Here is a 17759-nt window from a genome sequence, read left to right as displayed (position 1 = left end):
GGTGTCCGGTGATGTGGCTGCGTCGGGGGATGTCCAGGATGAGTCACGCGGAGGCGTCTCGGATGCGTTGGAGTCTTTTTTGAAGTTTGGCTGTGGTTTCGGTGTAGAGGGTTTTCCCGTAGTCCAGTCGGCTGGTGATGAGTGCCTGGGTGACCGTCTTCCTGGTTTCAATGGGGATCCATCTGAAGATCTTGCGGAGCATGCGCAGGGTGTTGAAGCATGAGGATGAGACGGCGTTGACTTGTCTGGTCATCGACAGGGAGGAGTCCAGGATGAAGCCTAGGTTGCATGCGTGGTCTGTTGGTTTGGGAGCGGTGCCCAGGGCCGGGGGCCACCAGGAGTCGTCCCAGGCGGAGGGTGATGATCCCAGGATGAGGACTTCCGTCTTGTCTGAGTTCAGTTTAAGGCGACTGTTCTTCATCCAGTCGGCGACGTCTTTCATCCCTTCGTGTAGGTTGGCTCTGGCGGTGGTGGGGTCGTTGGTGAGGGAGAGGATCAGCTGGGTGTTGTCGGCGTAGGAGATGATGTTGAGGTTGTGTTGGCGTGCGATGGCTGCGAGGGGGCTCATGTAGACGTTGAAGAGGGTTGGACTGAGTGAAGATCCTTGTGGTACGCAGCAGATGACTTCGGTGGCCTCGGATCTGAACGGAGGGAGGCGGACTCTCTGGGTCCTTCCGGAGAGGAACGAGATGATCCACTCCAGTGCTTTCTCTCGGATTCTGATGTTGCTGAGGCGCTTCACTAGGGTGCGGTGGCAGACAGTGTCGAATGCCGCAGAGAGGTCCAGGAGAATGAGGGCTGCTGTTTCCCCGTTGTCGATCAGGGTTCTTATGTCGTCAGTGGCTGCGATGAGGGCGGTCTCGGTGCTGTGGTTGGCCCGGAACCCGGGCTGCGAGGGGTCGAGGGATACGTTCGTCTCAAGGAAGGCGGCAAGCTGTCTGTTGACGGTCTTCTCGATGACTTTGGCCGGAAAAGGTCCAGCTCTCCGGGAAGGTGGCGGTGTGGAAGGAGGAGTTGATGTTGTCTCGGAGATGGGGTGCGATGATGGCGTCGGCTTTGTTGAAGACGTGGTGTGGGCATGGGTCGGTTGGTGATCCGGAGTGGATGGAGTTCATCATGCGGGTGGTGTCTTCGGTGCTGATCGGGGTCCAGTTGCAGAGGGTGGTGGTGGCGGGCGTCGGTTCGGTGGTAGGGTGCGTGGTCTGTGCGTCGAAGCTGTTGTGTATGTCGGCGATCTTGCGGTGGAAGAACAAGGCGAGTGAGTTGCAGAGGTTTTGCGAGGGAGTGATGTCGTTATTTCCGGCGCTGGGCGCAAACTCCTTGATGAGCAGGAATCGCAATCCTGAAATCACAGCACTAAGTAAACGCTGAGACTTGAAGGCTTAACACCGTGACAGAACAGGACTTGGGAGAGTCAGAGGGATGGCCAATTAGACGAAGGTCTAATCCGTAAGAAATTCAGATGGGCGGGTCAAACCGAAAAGGCACCAATGGTAAGGGCGTTCTCAGATGAAACTGATGAAGATACCGATGAATATTGCTGTAATCAGCTCTAAACTACAAGATTTTTGAGATACATGATAATCTTGTTGCTATCAGTCTCTTCATGCAATCATCGAATGTCTCCATCCAAGTAGTCCGTGTGTCGCCAATATTTTGCTTTTTGGCAGTATCGAACAGTGGTGGTGGTTTCAGGAGAGCAGCAGCATCGTAGCCTCTGGGAGTGGTTGATATTGACAGTGGAGCTCTCTCTGGCTCCCTTGACAGTTCATCTTAAATCGGTTTGTGTGAGCCATCTCTAAGCCTGTGGGATTTGCTGGCCTCTGGATTATCCATGATGACTTTTAAAATGAATGCCTCATTCTTTGCCTCCGTTCTCTCAGTCTTCAACAGCTCTGAAGGTACCTTCAGTCATTTTGGATTGTCACCAGCCTGTGCTACCTGGCTTGTGGTACCTGGCACTGAGGTCGTACTGGCTTACTTTACTCTGTTATCACCACTTTCAAATTGTAATGTTATTTTGCAACTTGTGATTAGCAATAGCTGCTCTTTATATACCTGCCTGTAACTGGCTTCAGTGTTAAAGCTCTGGATTATGTATGACTGTATATTGCATAGCAGCATGGTTCTTTGATGTATGGTCTAATTATCAGTTTCTCGTTCACCAATATGTAGATTTCTTATGCTTTCATTGTTTTCAGCTTCTTTAACAATGGCTGGCCCATTCTGGTTTACCTGGGTAACTCTCTCTTTTTGGAGTATTTGTTACACCTCTGGTAGCTGGGGATTTTTTGAGGAGGGTGTCATGGACACCTTACATACATTCGGGTTTTCGGAAGACCAGTTTAAGAAAATCATATGTGGTACTTCCAAAACCATTAATACAATAACCCTATCTAAAAGTGATGACAACAGGAGGAACAATTTATGGAACCTTAAAATGAAAATTATTCGAACTGAATTGCACACTGATTTTATAATCGAGTATTGCAAAAAGGGTATTATCCCAAAAGGGCTGCAAATTAAGAATGAGCCTGGTCTTTTTGTAAAAAACAAAAAATTTAAGGAGAATTGGACATAAATAGCTTATCGCTGTAGTCGCAATTGGATGTTGCTTATAATCGAGACCGCCCAGGAAATAATCATAATAGAGAGAGAAGAAATATAAACTCTTGAAAAACAATTAAGTGAGAGTACAGCCCTAGAAGAGGCAAAACGTCAATTAGAGGGAATACAGGAAGATGTTACCGGGTATAAGGAATATCTTATTAATAAAAAATCAAACAAATTACGGAAAGATATTGCCAGATTTAGCACTGCGTTGGTATACCCCTATTTACAAAAAGACTATTATGACCAGCCAGTTCAAACTGGGTAAATGTCCAGAAACAACCAGCACCACAGAAATAAGTACTTTAAGAAGAATGTCACATTCTCAGATACATCATACAATAGCTCAGACTCTGAGGGTGACAGGAGTTCTGAAGGCAGAAACAGAAATTAATTAAGATAAGAGACTGCAGGGAGCTGCAGGGATTACCCTGTTTTTAGGGCAAAAACAGAGAAGACAGCCTCAAACATTCAGAATGAGGGGAAGGAGTTGTCTCGGGAATCAGCAGAGGGAATCAGGAATCAGGAATCAGGAGACCATACTTGAGTAACTCACAGTCACAAAGACTGGGAGTAAATGCTGATTCATTCAAAGCTCCCATCATGAACCTGTCAGGGAAAGTATTAACTGTAGATGAAATTGCTGTATTAGAGAAGGGCCTAGGCTTTGCACTCAGTACACAAGGCTGCAAATTTACTATAGGGAAGGATGTACGTGACCTTTTTAGAAAAGTCAGAATAAAAAAATTCTTTGAGGGGGAAAAAGCAGATGCCATCCAATAATAAATCAGGCCTTACACCACTATCTACCTGGACACCACCCAGTAGTTTAGTAGGACAGGAAGTTGATACATTTGAAAAAGTAGCAACTAGTGGTTTGGAGAATTTGTTTGAATAGGATAGTTGGGTCCAAAATAACCTGTCACGTAATCAACGTGAATCTCTAAAAAGTCTTAAAGAGTGTGATTTAATTACAATCAAACCAGGTTATAAGGGCGGAAGTATAATGGTCCTTGATACTTCAGATTACAATAGGAGAAGGCAGACGCTACTTGACATCACGTCACATTATAGAAAGTCAAATGTAGAGGAGTGGAATAAATTGAAAATAAAAGTTCGTAACCTTATCCACTTAGCCAAGGAGGACGATATCATATGCGAGGAATAACTAAGATTTATATTAAATGAATACCCAATGGTACCCAGTGGGCTTCCCAAGGTGCATAAAAACCTTGGAGATCCACCGATGCAGCCCATTGTGTCCTGTATCGATTCAATCACTGAGCCTTTAGGTAAGTATTTCGATCGATTCATTCGACCTTTCATGGAGAATCTACCTTCATATATTAAGGACACCACCGATATGATCTCTAAGGTGGAAGGAATTGATTTTAAGAAAGATCGACAATGGTTGGTGTGTTTTGACATAGAATCCTTATACACCAACATCCCACAACAAGACACAGTGGAAATGATCAGTGACATACTCAGCCAGGGAGAAGAGGATCTATCCCCCCTCAATGCATTCATTGTTGAATGCATTGAGATTATTCTTAGAAACAACATGTTGCTGATTAATAATGATTTTTATTGGCAGATCAAGGGCACCAGTATGGGAGCCACATGTGCTCCCAGTCTTGCATGCCTGTACGTGGGAAAGTTTAAAAAATGACACATTTATAATGAAATCAGCCCTTTTTTTGAAAATATAAAGCAGTGGTCTAGATTTATAGACGTGTTTTTTATTTGGGAAGGGGATGAAGTTGATCTAAATTTCTTTCTAGAATGGCTTAACTGTGGAGACACAAACTTAAAATGTACAGCAAATAAAAGCCAGGGGCCTCATTTATGACTTTTTGCCGTAGGGAAGCGCAGCAGGCCTTCCTGCTGCGCTTCCCTACGGCAAAAAAAAAGGGCAGAAATGCGCCGTATCTATAAGATACGGCGCATTCCTGTCCTTTTCCCCTGCGCCGGCGCACAATGGGCTGCCTGCGCTAGCGCAGGCACCCTTGCACATTGGTGCAAGGGTGCCTGCGTTGCGGGGAAGATTATTTTTGTACAGGAAGGGAAACCTTTCTGTACAAAAATAATCACAAGAGGCTTTTCCTCTTTCTATGTGTGCTGTAGAATGCAGCACACATAGAAAAAGGAAATACGAGGAGAAATAAAGACATTTCTCCCTGTTGCGCCTCCCTTACGCCTCCCCTGGGGAGGCGTAAGCTTTTGGCACTGCTTCAGAGTTACGATTTCTCGTAAATCTGGGGCAGTGTCAAAAGGCCATGGATGTTGCTGGGAACGCCCCCAGCAACACCCATTGCACGCCCCTTTAACGCAGAACTCTGCGTTAAAGGGACTGATATTTATCAGGCAGCAGTACGCCACAAAAACTGGCGTACTGCTGCCTGATAAATACCACGCAGGCTTCTGCGCCACGGAACTTCATGAAAAGTGAAGTTCCGATGGCGCAAGGGGCCTCATAAATGAGGCCCCAGGAGTCAGTTGATTTTCTAGATATTAAAATAAAAGCAAGGAATGATAAACTGTTGGTGGAATTATATGTTAAACCATCGGACAGGTACACTTAATTGCACTATACAAGTTATCACCCGAAATGCCAGAAGGATGGGATTCCTTTTAGCCAATTTGTGCGCATTAGGCGCAATTGCAGTGATAGAAAATATGTTGAAGTACATGCAATGACCTTAAAACAGAAATTAGCACAACAAGGGTACCCCAAAAGATTAAGAAAAGAGGATTAGAAGAGAGACAAGTATTTCAATAGGGATAGCCATTTTGAGACCAAGGGTAGATCCACCAACACAGAACCAGGAATAGTGATGGTATCTAATTTAAATGGAATGAGCAATACATTGAAAAATCTGATCAATAAGAACTGGTACTTTTTGAACAAACTAGGCATGATTCCTTTGGCAAACCAACCTTTGCCTATAGAAGTAATAGGATCATACAACACCATCTTGTGAAAACATTCAGGGAACCTAAATTGAGTAGCCAAATGAGTATCCAGGATGGCACTAAATTAAAAGGTAATTTTCCATGCAGTACTTGCACTCACTGTAACTCAATAATTAAAGAGCAAAACGTTAACCTTAATGGAATTTCACACTGGATGAATGATCTGGTGAATTGTAGAATGAACAATGTAATCTATCTAATTATCTGTCCCTGTCAGAAGGGATATGTAGGGGTGACAAGTCGGGAAATGCGACTACGTCTAACAGAGCATAGATCAGCCTTAAAAAACCACAAGGAAAATGCAAATGGTTGAGCATTGGGTGGAGAAGAACCACAAGGAGGACGAACTTAAGTAGTTCATCCTGGAAAAATGAAGGAGTCAGCAAGAGGGGGTGATATTGAAAAAAAAAGAAAACAATGAGAGAAGTTTTTTATGTCCAAGTTCAAAAAATATTATAAAGGCTTGAACAATAGAGAGGAGTGGGAGAGACTTATTAGATGTAGAGTACCTATATGTGGTTGTAACATGAGTCCTGATTTAGTACCTTTGGCATTCACTTACTGAAATTAAACATTAAAGCATTAGTATAGGTTTTAATCTTTAGTAACTGTCTATATAACTTGGAGGAGTTTTGTGCTGAGATGGCCAATACTTTGAGAAAACTGGAATTGGTCACTAGTTATAATAGATAGTAATAGCACTCTTGTGTTCTCACGCCAATATCAGGTCTGTGAGCCTTACATTTTGATGAATTATTTGCCCTATGTGGGTAGGACTGACATTATACATCTCACAATTTAGTTGGATAATTTTAATATCATTCGTAATAATAGATGAGGGTTTATTTAAAGTAACCCCATTAACAACGAGGAGGCGGAATAGTTAGAGTGAGGAATACCCAGGAAGGCGAAGGACCGGCCACCCATTCTGGCGAGTCTAATTCTCGGTACACAGAAATACTCCATGGAAGATGAACGGAGTTTACGTGGAGGATTGTAGGGATTAACAAAGGCTTGAAGGTACTGGGGAGCTGTGCCTGCTTTGATCTTAAACATGTAGCTCAGGGTCTTGAATTTGATATGACTCTCGACCCTGAGCCAATGAAGGTCGTGAAGGGGACCAGTGATGTGACTGGATCTGGGGATGTTATTCAACAATCTGGCCGCAGCATTCTGGACCAGTTGAAGACATCTGGTCACTGCTTTGTTTGTCCCTAGGTAGAGAACGTTGCCGTAGTCCAGCTGGGACGTGATCAGGGCATGGATAACGGTTCTTTTGGTATCGGTGGGCAGCATCCAGATGATTTTCTTAAGCCAGTGCAAAATTGAGAAGCAGATGGCTCAGACCTTGTTGGCCTGGTGTTGCATGGTCAGGGTGTTATCAATAGTGAATCAATAGTGAATCCCAAATTTCGGACAGATTCGACCGGCAGGGGGATGGGGCCCATCTCAGGAGGCCAATGTTTGGAGCTCCATAGATCACTTTTTTGGCCTAAAATTAAAACTTCGGTTTTACTTTTGTTCAGTTTTAAGAGTTTTAAGAGAGTTTTAAGAGATTCTGGTTCATCCAGTCCGCAATTTCTCTCAGACCTGACTGAAGGGGGGATGCTGATACTTGGGTAGGATCTGAGAGAGAAAAAGCGATTTGGGAGTCATCCGAGTAGGTGAAAAGAATAAGGCCTTCTTGTATTGCTAGTAGGGCCAATGGTTTCACATAAAGATTGAAGAGAAGGGGGTTGAGTATCGATCCCTGAGGCACCCCATAGGGAGACTTGTGAGTTTTTTATGTTGATGAGTTAGAGAAGATCTGGAAGGTCCGATGTGAAAGAAAAGAGGCCAGCCAACTACATGCAGCTTCGCCTAAACCTATGGCGGTCAATGTTTCTATAAGTATAGTATAGTATGGGACATGGTGTCGAATGCGGCACCGAGATCGAGTAAAATCAGTGCCACAGTGTCTCCTCTATCTAGTAGCTGGCATACATATTCTGTGACTCCCAGCAGAGTTTTCTCCGTGGAGAAACCGGGAAGGAACCCTGATTGAGAAGGGTGGAGTATAAGATTGTCCTCCACAAACTGCGCGAGATGGGAATGAACATGCTTTTCCAGTATCTTGGAAAAGGCCGGCAGGAGTAAAAGAGGCCGGAAGTTGGAAAGGATCGTAGGGTCAGCTGTAGGTTTCTTCAAAAGAGGAGATACCATTGCATGCTTCCATCTGGCCGGGATGATAGAATCCCGTAAGGACAGATTAAGGGTTTTACAAATCATGGATAAGTGGTCCGAGTCAAGCTGTTTTAGGACAGACATGGGAAGTGGGTCATTGGGTGAGCCTGATTTTAAACTCCCTATAATTTTATTGAGTGAATCCAAATTAAGACTCTGCCAAATATTCAGAGTTTCCTGAGTGTGAGTCGTATTGGTGGATAAAGAACAGGATGCTAGGTTCAACTTCGGGGAATGTGGATGTTGGGAACTATTGCACTGCTGAAGGGCTATGTCTTGATAAATGGCTCCAACTTTTTGCGTAAAGAGTAAGGCTATTTCTTCGCATTGATTATAGTTCAGTGTGGGTGGTTTGCCTGCTGTTTCAGAGCCCCCAAGCTCTTTTACCAGGGAAAACAGTATTTTGGATTTATTTGTGGCCTCTGAAATGGTTTTGGAGACATGGTTGGCTCTGGCAGTGGCACAAGCCTTATGGAAGTTATTTAATTCTTTTTTGTAGATGACTGCACGTTCCGGGGAATAATCTTTTCTCCAGCTACGTTCCAGTCTTTTGCATTTGGATTTTGCTACTTTAAGCAATTCATTTAACCAAGGGGCTGGGGTCTTGTGCATGTTGTATTTTTTCTCAGACAAGGGGAGACTGGCGTTAATGGCGTCGGAGGGTGGAGAGAAGGAATATCGCCGGGAAAATATTGCCCTACATAAATATCGCCGCAGAAATATCGACATGAAGAAATATCGATGTCAAAAATATAGTTTGACAAGAATATCGACAGACAGGTAAGAAATATCGATAACAATAACATAGTAGTAATAAATATCGTTTACAAAAACATAGTTTACCAAAATATCGTTAACTAAATAATTATAAGTAATTTAGTGTTTTTAATGAGTTTTGTTAATTAAAATAGTATATTTAGTAATATTTTATTAGTGAATAATGTATTTTATGTTGAATTTAGTGTTAAAAGTTCCGTAGCGGGTTGTGGGTTTATAGGGGAATAGGGTGGGAAGTAATTTAAATATAAATAAATAATTGATTAATTAAAATTTTAAATTAATATAAATGTTTTAATAATTAATAGTTAATTAATTTTAATTGGTTAATTGACAATTAAATATGGTAATTAATTATGTTAATTATTTAATTATTTTTAGGTGTGTGTACTTCAATATTTAATAGAAAATGTAGTGAAGTAATTACATTTTAATTGAATAATTAATTAATTAATTAATATTTAATTATAATTAAATACAGTTTCATTTTTAAACCAATAAATAATTTGTACTTTGTGTATTGGTGTTTATAAGTGTATATGGTGTGAAAGCTGAAAAATAATTATTTTTGTAAATAATTTGAAAATACAATACTAATCAATAATTAATTAGAAAATATTTAAAGTAAATGATTAATTATTTTTAGGTGTGTAGGTGTTTGTTAATAATAATATATTTAAATGTATATATTAAATAAGTTTATAAACTAAATTAAATGTAATACTAAATTTGACAGATGGTGCATTTGAGTTCTTGCGTTTTCCCTACTGTTGCACCCTCTGGAGTGGGAATAGTAAGTTTTACCCCCACGCTATCCAGCGCTTTCCCTACTGTTGCACCCTCTGGAGTGGGAATAGTAATTATTACCCCTACGCTATCCAACGCTTTCCCTACTGTTGCACCCTCTGGAGTGGGAATAGTAATTTTTACCCCTACGCTATCCAGCGCTTTCCCTACTGTTGCACCCTCTGGAGTGGGAATAGTAAGTTTTACCCCTATGCTATCCAGCGCTTTCCCTACTGTTGCACCCTCTGGAGTGGGAATAGTAATTATTACCCCTACGCTATCCAATGCTTTCCCTACTGTTGCAACCTTTTGAGTGGGAATAGTAATTTTTACCCCTACGCTATCCAATGCTTTCCCTACTGTAGCACCCTCTGGAGTGGGAATAGTAATTTTTACCCTTACGCTATCCAGCGCTTTCCCTACTGTTGCACCCTTTGGAGTGGGAATAGTAATTTTTACCCTTACGCTATCCAGTGCTTTCTCTACTGTTGCAGCCTTTGGAGTGGGAATAGTAATTTTTACCCCTACGCTATCCAACGCTTTCTCTACTGTTGCACCCTCTGGAGTGGGAATAGTAATTTTTACCCCTACGCTATCCAGCCCTTTCCCTACTGTTGCACCCTTTGGAGTGGGAATAGTAATTTTTACCCCTACGCTATCCAACGCTTTCCCAACTGTTGCACCCTCTGGAGTTGGAATAGTAATTTTTACCCCTACGCTATCACGCGCTTTCCCTACTTTTGCATCTTTTGGAGTGGGAATAGTATTTTTTACCCCTTCGTTATGAAATGTTTTAACTAATAATATTTATAATATTTTAAATAAATGTAAGTATTATTTTTGTTATATAATTTTATGTGTTTAATATATGTATATGTACACAATTATAACGTTTATAATGAAAAAGTGTAGTTAATTAGTTAAAAATAGTTAAAATATTAAAGTAATGTAAAGTATTTTGTTAAAGTATTTATATTTAATAATTATTTAATGTAATTATAATTAATTTACAAAGTCGATATTTTTAACATCTATATTTATTACATCGATATTTTTGAGTCGATATTTATGTACTTACCTGTTTAGGTATAGGGTGTCGATATTTATGTAAACGATATTTATACAACTATATTTTTTACATCGATATTAGTGTAATCGATATTTAAACACCCTACCGCGTCGAAGAGCCAGACGTCAGTCCAAGCTGAAGCGCATTCAACATCCTCCGTTGTGGATAAATCTGGGGGGAAGGAGTGCATCCAAGGTCAGCTTAAAACTATTCATGTCTAATTTTTTCCAGTCTCTTTTTAAAATGCTTGCATTGGGAGTGCATGCTGGGAAAGTAATGTTAAAATTAGCAAGGAAGTGATCAGACCAGTAAAGTGGAAGCGCAGGGGTGCAGTGAATGTGGGGAAGGTTGGAAAAAATAGGGTCAAGAAGATGACCAGCTTTGTGCGTGGGTCCTGAATTGCAGAGCAGAATATTCATGGCAGCTACGTCAGCTATGAAATTATTAGTTGTCGAGTTTAGGGGGTCTTCTAGATGCATATTCAGGTCCCCAAGAATTGAAAAATTTGGGGCATTCCTGAGTAGTGGGGCCACAAAGTTGGGGAATAGTAGTGCCCACTCATTCGAGGGCCCTGGTGGTCTGTACACTAGTAGCCCTGAAAGAGTGAAGTGCGAATGTAACAAAAGTTTGAATAGCGCCGCCTCGCAAGTAGATAAGTTAAGAGGATCAAATTTATATTGAAATGTATTTTTTAAAACTAATGCTAGGCCTCCTCCTGTTCTGTTATTGGGTCTGTCTGCTCTGACAATCGCATAATTGGAGGGTAGAGCCTCCGCAATGTCAGGGCCTGAGCTGTCATGTAGCCATGTCTCCATAAGGAACAGGGCGACGGGTGCTTCATTCGTTAGTAGGTCAAAAATGTCCCTTTTATGTTTACCTAGCGAACGGCAATTGAGGTTAAGAAAGGAGAACTTTAGATCGGGTTTAATTTCTGGGGGAAGGCGGCGGCACCTTTGAGAGGGACCCAAGAGAAATTTGAAAGATTTGCCGACTTTAGAGCATAGGGAATCCGGATGGAAAATGTTACAGTCAGGGTTACCCTTTGTCCTCAGTGTATGGAGTTCGACTGAGGATTAGATGGTGGATTTAGTAGGGAGTTGGGCAGGGGTCTTAGCCCCTAGGCTCGTTAGGCCGCGGGCGAGATTGCCTTTGGCGCGCCTTTGGCGCACCGCCGGCGCGTCTGCTGCTCGTGCGCTTGTTCTGGGCTTTAAGTAATCTAGCGGCCCCCAGAGACTACAGCGCTGACCCCGACATCCACTGGAAGTGTAGGGATTCGTGAGAAGACTCCCGTGCCAGCCCTCCGATGAAGCGGCACAAGCCGTGTCGGACCGGGGTTGCGGGAGAGTGTGTAGAGGGTGAGGTAAGCACAGATTTACGAAGTTAAAGTCACAGTATATACAGGTTAAAGAATATCTGATCAGTGCAAATATAGCAGGAGCTGACGGCGTCTCAATTCACACTGCCTACCGTGTCATTTAAGGTGCTGCATCGTTTTAATTACAATTGTGAAGCACTCGAGGCACTAAAGGTATGAGTAACACTACAGGTCATGTTAAATTTAATGGACCGTGGGGGGTGAGCAGGAGCTTAGCTTAATTGATCACTCGGGTAGAGTTTATTATTACTGTTCCCAGTGCCGCTCCGTCTTGTAGGGTCGGGCTGTGTGCGGTGGGCTTTGTTTCACTGTAATTGCTGACAAGGACAGTGAGTCTGGAACTGCTTAAGGTGCTGCGTCGGTTGAATTTTAGACGCATAGCACTCTTAGTACTAATGGTAGTACTACAGTGATAGTTTACAGTGAATGGACCACTTTTCGGTTAATTGATAAGAACAATTACGATATTGGAAGGAAGGGATAAATGGTGAGATCAAATTGTAAATTGATAGTTTGAATTCTCGGGTTTCTTGATTTATATTGAATCGAGGCCTCCACGATAGTTTTAACTGAGGAAAAGACTACCATCTATACAAAGCTTTTTAACAGAAGTGCTCATACCAATACCGGGGATTGCATTCATGACTAACTAATGCCTAAATAGTAAGGCTAATGTAAGAAAGTTTTGTACAGTTTAAGTCAGGATAAGCTACTGTGATAAAAAATGTTCATCCCCATTAAGATATTTACTTTAAAATAGCCTTTGTTTGTTTTTATTTTATTTGCCATACAGGATTGTGCATCGCCCCAAAGTGTATAGAGTGGTGGATGCTTAGCAGAAGCTGAATACTAAACAGGCTCCCAGATTTAACAAGTTCAATACTGCCTTTGTGAGGGAGATATCGTGAAGGACACTAACTTTTACAAGGGTACGTGTTTCATGCCAAATAGGACTTTACTAAAGTCAGACAGGCACTATGATTTGAGTCATTAAAAAAATATGCAAATTTACACTGCAGGGTGAAAGACTAAACCACCTACAGCGCTCAGAATTTAAGTGGTGGAAGTTTAAACCACCAGCATCGCTCATAATTAAAGTGGGAACAAAACAAGACCCCTGATGTGAGTATATTCAGTCGGATATTGAAAGACTGCTATAATAGAAAAAACATTTTTTTTCAGCTTGTTGGGCAATTGGAGTAAAATATTACCTAGTGATATTCCCAACAGTATCATACTTTTTGGCCTTATGTTGATGGAAGTATAAGGAAGTACATCAGAATTCATTTTATCTGAAGCCAGACATTATGTGCTGACCTATGAATCAGGGTAAGCCACGAGGTCAACCAAGCTTCTACAAGGGGGTTTAAGGGATATTGTATAGGATTGTGAGACCATACAGCCCTTTATAAATACAGGTTAAGGATGAGTCTTAGAGGGATGAAGTAGGACTGTCCAAAGCTGGCATTTAAATTGTGAACCCCCGTCTTCCTGTGGGAGTTATAAGTTTACTTTGACCCTAACTATAGGCCTTACCTAGAATGGTATACATTGATAAGGAGAAGGACCATTTATAAATCCTTTTCTGGAGGTGAATTGACCACTCCCTCTACTTTGTGAGGTCCAAAATTTACTCCCGACCTCAAGATTATAGCATGATGTAGCCCAATACACTGAACCAAAGAAAGCACTTTATTGAATTGTTGGATAAGCACATGTATAATATGTGTCTAATTGTATGTATTTATTTTTAGATATATTGATTGGCACAGAGAAGATTAGGTGTTTTTAATAATATTGAGTACTGAGGACACACCGAAACGCGTCGACACAAGGACACAGTTAATCTGTTTTTAATGTATTGTTTTTATATATGAAGCAATGTAATGAGTTTTTGTATGAAATGCATCAGATTCAATGTTTTCCATTACCGAAAGAATCATTGTAAAAAATACTTCAAAATAGTGAAAAATCTTTCTGCTGGATTGTATTAATGTTTTGTATTGATTTGTTATTATATATGTTTTTAATTGCACTAAGAATTGCACTAATTTCTATATTGACGCCATGAATAGAATAATAAATGAAGAGTACTGATTTACGTATTGCTATATTTTATAAGTATATTTCCTTTGGTTCACTGTATATTGAATGTTATTTGTCACATTAACACTGAGGAACACTGAAAGGAATACTTTTGTTACCACTTTGCCATTCCTGGTCTTTTCTGGTTTACCTGGGTAACTCTCTCTCTTTGGAGTAGTTGCCCTTTGACTCCACACGTGTTAAGCGTTGATTCTCTACTTCAACTGCAACACACATGGTACAAACAAGCAGTTTGCTTGGACCATGGCAACCTCTCTGGAGAGCACTGTCATCCTTCGGGTTACTTATCCCCTAACTCATCGCCAGTTGTATTATCCCCCCCAGCCTTGGTAACCACTTATGACTATGCCGCACACAGAGCTTTGTTTTACACGTCTTTATTCCTCTGCGTGTAACCACAAACTCTACATTCTAAACCAGCCTTAAATGCATTCCGCTCTAACACGTACGTCACATTTCTACAGAATCCCTCAGGAGCCAAAAGAGTTCCATAATTTCGAACTCGCAAGACACTGCAGCATTCATATTTAGTTATTTGTTTATCCAGTTATTTAAGATTAGAATTAAAGTACCTGTTCACTTTCCGCAACTGTACATAAAATTTACACAAACGGACTACATGGATGGTAGACCTCTCAGATTGTTTATCACAAGGGCAGAGTAACAGCATTTGTGACCAATTATTCATTTTTGAGAATGTCACTTGTCTGTGAACATTGCCCAGTCTGAATCTTGTTAGAAGCAGCCTGTCAAATCCACAGGGTACAAATGATGGTGCACAGACAAAATATCGACTCCAAAATATCGAATGGACAAAATATTGAGTTAAAAATATCGATAATAATAAAATATCGAGTACAAAAATATCGTTGGTCAAAATATCGATTAAAATAATGTTAAAAAAATATCGAGTACAAAAATATTGACAAAATATATATAAATAGTCAAAGTAAAAAAATTCTATAATATGTAGAAAAAAGGTTAAATAAATAAAAATAAAATATTAATAGTAATATAAATTGTAGTTAATGTTTAGGAGCGGGATGTTGGGTTAATAGGGGATAAGGGTGGGGAGTAATTTAATAATAATTAATTAATTAATATATGTTTGTAAATATTTTTAAATAATAATTAATTGGTAATTAATTAATATTAATTAGTTAATAATTAATATAATTTTTTACATATTTTTAATTAGTAATTAATTGGTAATTAAATAATATTAATTAGTTAATTACATTAATTAGAGTAATTTATTTATATATATAATTTTTAGTTATTGTTAATTAATTATTTTGAAAAAAATATTATTAATTATTAAATTAAATTAATTACAGCTAATGTGCTAATATATTTACTTTATTGTTATTGTTAATTCATAATTAATTGGTAATTAAATAATATTAATTAATTTTGGGTAAAGGAGTATTTTTAGGGTTCAGGGTCAGTTTTCAGTTTTTGGGTAAAGGTGTATTTTTAGGGTCCAGTGTCAGTTTTCAGTTTTTGGGTAAAGGGGTATTTTTGGGGTTCAGGGTCAGTTTTCAGTTTTTGGGTAAAGGGGTATTTTTAGGGTTCAGGGTCAGTTTTCAGTTTTTGGGTAACGGGGTATTTTTAGGGTTCAGGGTCAGTTTTCAGTTTTTGGGTAAAGGGGTATTTTTGGGGTTCAGGGTCAGTTTTCAGTTTTTGGGTAAAGGTGTATTTTTAGGGTTCAGGGTCAGTTTTCAGTTTTTGGGTAAAGGGGTATTTTTAGGGTTCAGGGTCAGTTTTCAGTTTTTGGGTAAAGGGGTATTTTAGGGTTCAGGGTCAGTTTGGGGTTTTTGGGTAAAGGGGTATTTTTAGGGTTCAGGGTCAGTTTTCCCTACTGTTGAATCCACTGGAGTGGGAATAGTAAATTTAACCCCTATGCTATCCAACGCTTTCCCTACGCTTGCACTCTTTGGAGTGGGAATAGTATTTTTAACACTTCTGGTATCGTACGGTAATATAATAGTATCTTATTTAATTATAGTATGTTACTATATATATATGTTTTAACAAATAAGATTGTAATTTTTTTTTTAATATTTTCATTTATTATTTTATTATTATAAGTTAATGTAAGTATTTTTAAGTATATTTTAGTAATTAAATTTTAATATTAATTTAATTTAACACTGTTTTTAATAAAGTCGATATTTTTTACAACTATATTATTGTAAACGATATTTTGTACTCAATATTTTTGTTCTTACCTGTTTGTAGATACAAACTCGATATTTTGACTGTCGATATTTTGTCCACGATATTTTTGCAAGTCGATATTTTGACCCTCAATATTATTTCAGTGATCCACAAATGATAAATATGGCTCTATTCCCAAGGTAGTGAGCGTTAATTGATGTTGCATGATGCTAGGCTTTAGAATTTCCTCTGACATTCTTATAGAGCTCAATAACTGAAGATCCTATTTCTTTAAGGCCTTTCTAGTAGTCTCAAGCATGGAGCTCGGCTTGGTAAAATATTCTTGATGACCCAGATGATTCATAAAATCCCACACACACCTAACCCAAGAAATCTTTAGGGCCCTACAATCCGAGAGTATCTTGCAGGATCTCCCTATTTAACTTGGTCTGATCCTTGGGCCATACCCTATACCATAGAAGTCTTGTTTCCAATTTAATAAGGTCAGAAATAAAAGAGAGACCCAGCTCCTCATGACAAGTGTAAGAGGAGGTACTAGGTGGAACAGATAAAATGTACCTCAGAAAGGAGTTTTCCACTGTTTGGATTGCAGCATAATTAACAAAACCCCACACCTCACCCCCATACATCGCGGTGGAAATGCACTTGGCCTTATATATTTGCAGGAGTTGACTTGGTGGCTTCCTGCCTACCTTCCTTGCAAAGGCTGCTAGGGCAGTAGTTGTCCTAGAGAACTGCAAGTTTTTTATAGTTATTGTTTGGGCCCATAAATCGTTTTGACTGAATAGGATGCCAAGGTAAGAAAAACTCTTAGTTGAGGATAATTTCCTATCATCCACAAACATATCTCTCATCCTCTGGTTCCTGTGGCCGCGTCTCATGATAAACGTCTTAGAGATGTTTATACTTAGACCAAGGTCCTTCATAAAGTTGTTACAACTGTCTAGGACCCTCTGCAAGCCAAATTGTGTATGTGCCATTAGGACGGCATCGTCCGTGTAAAGCAGAGCCGATATCTGTCGCACATCAACTTGGGGATAGTCTTGACCCTTCTTAAGTAGGGCTTCACCCAGTCCAATAATATAGAGATTAAAAAGGAAGGAGGCCAGCACACAGCCTTGCCTGACCACTCTCCTGATAGGGAAAGTTTTAGTGCGCTCACAACCCAGACCATAACACACACTAGCAGGTGCTCCGCTATACAGACACGGTAAAAAAGCAATCATATGCAGATCCACCCTGCAACCTTAAGGGCCTCCCATAATCTGTTGTGCATTACCGAATCGAAGGCTGCGGCGAGGTCCACAAATACCATGTTTAATCTACTCTTTTTTGCTCTTGTGTATTTTCCTTTTAGAATTGCTAGGTTTAGGCTTTGTTCAGTTGTGCCTAGCCCTTCCCAAAAGCCATACTGTAAGTTGGATAGTACATGAGCATCCTCTGCTCAATCTTGCAAGCGTTCCAAGATAACGCGTCCAGCCACTTTGTCCATCGAGTCAAGCAAAAAAATCGGTCTATAACATCCAAGGTCATGACGGTCCCCCTTCTTGTAAATCGGGATAATGAACGATTCCACCCAAGTCTTAGGAATTATTGTCTCACAACTCACATTATTAACTTGAGTTGGTATAGGGCTCCATAAGGAGACATTCGATT

The sequence above is a fragment of the Lissotriton vulgaris genome, chromosome 4_1, assembly GCF_964263255.1.
Source record: "Lissotriton vulgaris chromosome 4_1, aLisVul1.2, whole genome shotgun sequence".
Taxonomy (NCBI): Eukaryota; Metazoa; Chordata; class Amphibia; order Caudata; family Salamandridae; genus Lissotriton; species Lissotriton vulgaris.
The sequence above is the reverse complement of the archived record's forward strand: the minus strand, read 5'-3'. Positions refer to the sequence as shown.